A 7,436-nucleotide genomic window follows, 5' to 3' on the forward strand; every position below is an offset into this window, starting at 1 on the left:
ATCTGTGAAGCTCAGTTGTGTTGGTGTCCTATGCAGCACTCCTCTCAGATAGGCAAACAGGACAGTTGTTCCTCACTGTCGAGGTAGACAGGCACTCGGGAAGAGGTTAGCTTATGAGACCACTTGGAGGGCTTCCCGTTGAGTACACGCTATGGGCAAACCATGGTGCAAAGACAGTTATTTTGAGGAAATTGATACATTTAAGATAAAGATACAATAATTTGCAGCATAGTTAAAAGATATTGTTAATATTTTCCTAATTAAGGCCCTTGGTGAACCTTTACTGTTTCACTGAGTTTGTTTGTAATGATGATTAAATGTGAACATTGTTTAAGTACCACTAAATGCTCCTCAGATCCCTGTAATATTGATAATCAATAAAACTAGCAATCGGGAATTCATTATTATTTCTTAGCAGTTCTCACGTTGGCTACGTAAACTTTGCATCGTTTTAAGGTTATAAAATAAAACTTAATTGAAAATCGGTAAAGTTACTCACTCTGATTGCTGTCCATGTCGTCCATCTTTAGTGATCCAATTCGGTAGGTGGCGCTGTTACAAAAGAATAGGGTCCTAGAACTGCGGTCCTGAAACTGCAGCCTCCGGTTGTGCAGGATATTGATTTATTTTGAAAACTGCAGTTATACGTACTTATTGGTACATATTTCACGCCCCCGGGTACCCCCGCGTTTTTGCCATGAGACCAGGTTGCAATTAACGTAGATGTTTGCACATAAAGCACATTTTAGGTTAAAAATGTGAAATTTTAGAAATTCAATTAATTTCTTTGTTTCTTATTTTTGCATTTTGAAGAATCTGAATTCACTCTGAAGCCGCAATAATGGATTGAGAAAATGTTTCATTTTACTCTTAAACTAATTTGAAACAAAGAAACAAACAAAAACATGTGTGTTCTACTACACAAACAACATCCAGCTCAATTTTTGCATCTCTGCCCTGGTTAGAATGCTGAGGTTTAATTTGTGTCATCATTGCCTGTGCTGAGGAAAACAGGAATAAATAAACATATTCAAGGTGACAAACAGGTGTCATCTCACTGAGTGCAGCGAGCTTGCATGGATTGAACTGTTGAGAGGAACAAATGAGATTGGTGATGGAGAAAAGGCAGAGCCTGTGATTGGATGGCAGATGAGGATGGTTCAGTGGTTTCCTGTCTGGCTTTTGGACTGTGATGGATGGCAAAAACAGGTGTCACCTGGGATTGCCTTTTCCTTACCTCCACTCACGCCCTTCTGCAAATTTGCTCTGTCGCGCTCTCTTAATCTCACACAAACACCCCCCCCCCCCCCCCTCCTCTCTCTCTTTCTCTCTCTCTCTCTCTCTCTCACACACACACATTCACACGCTATCCATCTCTTCTTTCTCACCATTTGTGTTCCAACTTGTTTGTACTGCAATACAAGGAAAAGCTAAAAATGTAATTTCATACCAAATAAGAGCAAATATATGAATTCTAACAATTCTCTGCTCAAACTATACTGTATGAATGTGTTTCAGTTCAAAGCATGAATCCTATCCTCCTGTGCTGCCAAAACAAGTCTTGAGAAATATGATGCTTGTGGCTATGTTAACAGACAAAAATAATATGCACTAGTATTTTAACAGTTCATAGCTCTATGAATATTTGTATAAGCAATGATGTGCATGGATGTATTATTATTATTATTATTTTACCATTTATTATTGATTTAAAAAAAATCAACCAATCAATTAAAAAACAACACTCTCTCCTTTAGAAGGATCTCAAAATGTAGAGCCGTATAGGTGCTACCCTGCACAGCCATGAACACCACATCAGACCTATAAAGTCTGTTTCCTTCTGGGGTTTAGGAATAATAGTATCGACATTTTTTGTAACTTAGTATCAATAAACAGTCTTTTTGTACTGGTTGAGAGGGAATTTTAAGGGTCTGAATATTTCATTTTTTTATGCATGTATGGTTGTATTTATTTATGTATTTTGCATATTTTTACATTTTAATAGTAAATAAAAAGCATAAAAAAAGATCAAGAAAATTTTGATACTTCATAAAATGATCATTTTAAAGATGTTTGCCAAATTGCATCAGCTTGACATAAAAACCATTAAAAAAAATTGCTTAAAATAAAATACACATTCACAGAAATAAAATATTTTTTAAAAAGTCAATTTTTTTCAGCTAGTTGTCAAGGCAACATTTCTGACTTTATTTTTTATTTAACTTGATGTACTAAAATAAAGTAAAATTCATAAAAAATTAATAAAGAGAGATGTTAATACATTACTAAATGTTACTAATTACTAGATGTTACTAAAATGACAACACCTACCAAAATAATAATAAAAATATATAATAATTCACAATATTAATAAAAACTATAATAGTATCTCAATCATACTAAAATAACACTGGGTCAAGACATGATAAAAGGACCAAATTACATTAACCCATCACCAGTGCTAAAAAGTAATGCAGTTTAATTGGTTTGTTAACAACATACCCACTGAGCACAGAGAAGTAAACAAGTGAATTATTTAGATGCTAAATGCAACGTTCCACTGAAAACAAAGTCATTGGCTCAAATCTGTAATTTCCGTGACAAGAGTATTAGTCCACATGGTGCCAACACATTCCATTTCAAATGGATAAATATTTCAGCATTACTTTTGGGTTCCATGACTGATACGAGAAAAGGTTTGCCTCGTTTTCCAGGTCTGTGGTTGCATGGATTACTAATTGTTTGCCTAAAGCTTCTGATTGCTGGGACAGCAGATGTGTCTTTATAATGCTATAATATTATGTGAGTGAGCTTTATTTTCCTGGAAATTCCTGGTGGACTAATGCTGATCTACTCACTCGATGAAAAGTGAATATTTTCACATTCATAATGACATCAATGCTTTTGGTTCTCGGTTAATGTAATTGCAATTTGTATAATAGCTGGTTAGACTAATTATTGTTTTCATTTATCAAGCATACCCAAGAATGAATATAAATCTCAATTTTCTACAGGCCACTAACTATTAAAATTTCACACGTGAGCGGCCTTCATCAGAGACCTTTATATATCAAAGACCTGATTAGATTGATATCTCAACGCATTCTGAGAGAAAACAGGCCTTTGACAATGTCTAATGATAACATAAATGAATGCTGTATTTCACAAGAATTTAATAATGTGTGTGAATATGTATAAAATCTTGAATGGGAATCCTCCTCATTGCTTTTCCTTTCAGAATCTTTCCTTTTTATCTTCCAATAACCTTTCTTGTTCTTCTGGCTTGCCTTTAACCCTCAGAAAGGATGGCGTTAGAAGACAGATTGTGTTTGGTGTCTCTCTCAGATCATTTGTCTGGTGTGTCAGCTTCAGTAGGAGTGTGTGGAGAGACTGATTTGCAGCCCAACCATGAGGCACTGCGCTTGTCACACTCTGTTAGGCCTGGCTGATGTGTTAAATGCCAGGTGATGTGCGCAGAGTGGCAGCTTCTCACACACCCACTCTACAATGATGACACTGACATCTGTAACGTTCAAAGTCATCTCATTTCTTTCATCTCGCTCTCCCTCCCATCTCCACCTCTCCTCTTCCCTTTTCTACTGCAGTTGGCATTAAAATCAAGAAAATATACTAAATTTGCACAAAATTGCACAAAAGGCTCACAACATTACTTGATATAATTTAATCATTTTAACACAGTTATAGTGATAGACATTGACATTGCTTGAATTGAAAAACAGATTTGGGAGTCCCCAAATATTTATGAGTTGTGAAAATGATGAAATAATTATAAATAATGATAAAATCAATAAAAACTAATAAAAAAAAGCGTCTGCAACTTTGTTTCTCGTAATTGAGGCTTTTATACAGTATATCACTATTGTGATGTTATTTCTAATAACTGTGACTTTATCACAATTGCAATATTATTTATCATAATTGTGACTTTACATATCACAACTGCAATACTGTTTCTCGTAATTGTGTCTATACATTATAATTGCAACTTTGTTTCTTGTAATTGTGACTATATATCACTGTTGCAATTTAATTTATCATAATTGTGACTTTATACTATTGCAACATTGTTTCTCGTAATTATGACTTTATATATTAAAATTGCAACCTTGTTTCTCATAATTGTGACTTTATATATCAATATAGCGATTTTATTTCCTGTAATTGTTACTAATCAATTACAACCTTGTTTCTGATAATTATGATTTCATATCACTTTTTCAATTTTATTTCTTATAATTTATGCAACTTTATATATCACAATTGTGAAGTTGTTTCTCACAGTGTATGTTTATAACTTACAACTCTGCAACTTAATTTCCTGTAACTGTGACTTCATATCTCCTTATCTGCAGAAGACGGTCAAGAAGAAGTAATGAATGCTAATGTAAGAGTGCCATACAAAAGTGGTCAATGAAACTGTAAAATTTAAAAAAAATCTGAAATCTGACTTGACCCTAATATGATTTATTTTAATGAATTCATTCTTTAATTGTGCTATTTGTTAGTTTGTTAGGCTCCTAAGTATGGTAGTTTCATTAGATCTGAGTCAATTCAAGCAGTGGTGCCAGTTGTTTTTTTTTTTATTTATTGTTATTACTTTGGCTGAATTCTGTCCCAGTGTTGTTTTGAATGCTAGTTTCTCTGTGATTGGTGTCTGTACACAACCGTGATGAGGCCAGATGCTCCTTTAACAAGCATCATTTGCCTCAGAAGCAGAGAGCTGGGGATGGGGCGGTAATTGCCATCTGGTGCGAATCATTCAGCAGAATCATTTTTAAGACAGCAACATAAGCTTTTACCACTGCAAACTGTTTATGTGTTCAATTGCGTGTTTGCTGTTTTACATGGAAAAAGTTTAGTCACTGCTTTCATTCAGTCAGATTTAAGTCACTGGTCATTATACACTCCCTGTTTATTTGGCTTGAATATGTTTTGGCTTTCTGTGACTAATAATTCTAGGAAAACTATACAGGAATAAGTTAGAGAGAGTACTTGCCAGTTTTGGTGCTGACTGTTTCCAGATTGATTGGGTTTATGGAGCTGTCCAGAAAATGGCATTTTGTCTTGCTTTATAATCCATTTAGACTCAGCATTCAGCCGTTTTGTTGCTCTACCACCACGTATCAAGCATATGTTTTATAACATTATTCTGTATTTAATGTTGCTTTTAATAATCCATTTTGATTTGTAATTCATTCAGTATTATAATATCATAGCCTATCTAGCAATTAATCTAGCAAGAACTCTGCTATTTGATGTTTCAAATGTGTTATTAACCCAATCATTGTGACAGAATCCTAAAGGATAAAGGAAAATTGTCATCATTTCGTTACCCTCATGATGCTCCAAAGCTGTGTAACTGATTTTCCTCTGAAAAGCGGTCTGGTTGCTCCCTTCCATGCAGTTACAATGAATGAGGGTTCAGACTTCAAAAAGTAAAACACAATAAATGTTCTGTAAAAGCTGTCCATATGACTGTACAATTATATTCAAAGTCTTAGGAAGGTAAATGAGATAGTTGTGACTTACATGATGTGAAATAAACTGAAATTTACTTGGAATAGTGCACAATGGACATGTTTGAAATAAGTCACATAATTTACTCCAAACTTATTGATAAGCAAAATCAGAGCTACAAATGCATAAAAGACTACATATTATAGGATAATTTATCTTTAAAGGGATAGTTCACCCAAAAAATTTAAAATCCTGTCATCATTTATTCACCCTCATTTTGTTCCAAACCCATAAGACTTTAGTTCATCTTTGAAACACAAATGAAGATATTTTTAATGAAACCTTGAGAGGTTGCAGTCTCTCCAAGGTATTTACTGATATTGTAGATTAGGTTTTAAAGAGAACACTTGCATTTATTTGTAGAGCATGTAATTGAAATCATTTGCTGTGATGCATTAACATGGCTTTCGCCAGTAGTTGTCTTCAGCATGCAGAGTTTAGAAAATTGAAACAATTTTTATTTTTGCGAAACTATTCAAAGTTTTGAAAAACTTTGCTTCTCCCATCACTATAGTGCAAACGTGTTGTTTTAGTATCATTAAAATACTATTATAGTTTTTATTAATAAGTAAACTAAAAAAATTATATTTTCTTTTTTTTTATTTTAAAGTTTGTCGTTTTATTTTTGTCTATTGTATAAGCTTTTTTTGTTATGTTTAGTTTTTATTCATTTTCATTTCAGTATTAAATATTTTAGTAAGTTAACAACTGTAACGAATTAGTCCACTGAAGGCGAGCATAAGTGAGAACCCAAGTACAGTTTATTTACAGTGTGATCCAAACAATAATCCGTGACTTGACTTGAACAGACGAGGCATGAACAGACTAGACTCACCGACAGCGGGTTACAACATCAATACACGACGAAGACTATGGGAACATGATGGCTACTTATAGCAGACAAGAAGGTCACATGACAAGAACACACCAATGGGAAACAAGACACATAACTAGGACAACCAGTCAGAACATGACACATACACAAGGCAGAGAGACATGAGGCAAGGGAAGCATGACACTAACAGCAGGAATCAAACTACAAAATAAAAGACATGGAAAACATGACCATGAAACAAAACCCAAACACCACATTACATATCCCCCTCTAAGGGTGGCTCCAGACGCCCAAACAAAACCCCAAAAAGTCCAGGAGGGTGGTGGAGTGGAGGCGGAACTGGGGAAGGGACGGAGGGCCAGGCCCGTGAAGAGGAACAGGCAGAGCAGGGAGCCATGGCGGAGCAGGCAGAGCGGCGGGCCATGGCGGAGCAGGCAGAATAGGCAGCCATGGCAGTGCAGGAAGCCATGGCGGTGCAAAGACATGGACAGACCACTTGACTGTGACGGAGCAAGCAAAGAGTTCTTGAATGGTCTCCTTGGCCGTGAAAGGACAGACAGTGAGTTCATGAATGGCCTCCATGGCCGTGACAGGGCAGACTGTGAGTTCATGAACGGCCTCCTTGGCCGTGGCAGGACAGACAGTGAGTTCATGAACGGCCTCCTTGGCCATGACAGGACACACAGTGAGTTCATGGACGGCCTCCGTGGCCATGACAAGACAGTCTGGGAGTTTGTGAACAGCCTCTGTGGCCGTGACAGGGTAGGCAGTGAGTTCGGAAGCAGACACCACCACCTCAGGAGGTTCTGCAGCGGATGCTACCACTTCTGGAGGCACAGGAAAGGTCCTTTGAACAGACTCGTGGATAGGAGAGGGCTCAGAGACAGATTCATGAACAGAAGAGGCCTCAGGAGCAGACTCGTGGACAGGAGAGGCCTCAGGAGCAAACTCGTGGACAGGAGTTTGTGAACAGCCTCTGTGGCCGTGACAGGGTAGGCAGTGAGTTCGGAAGCAGACACCACCACCTCAGGAGGTTCTGCAGCGGATGCTACCACTTCTGGAG

This window comes from Sinocyclocheilus grahami, unplaced genomic scaffold, assembly GCF_001515645.1.
Source record: "Sinocyclocheilus grahami isolate Dianchi unplaced genomic scaffold, SAMN03320097.WGS_v1.1 scaffold799.1, whole genome shotgun sequence".
Lineage (NCBI taxonomy): Eukaryota > Metazoa > Chordata > Actinopteri > Cypriniformes > Cyprinidae > Sinocyclocheilus > Sinocyclocheilus grahami.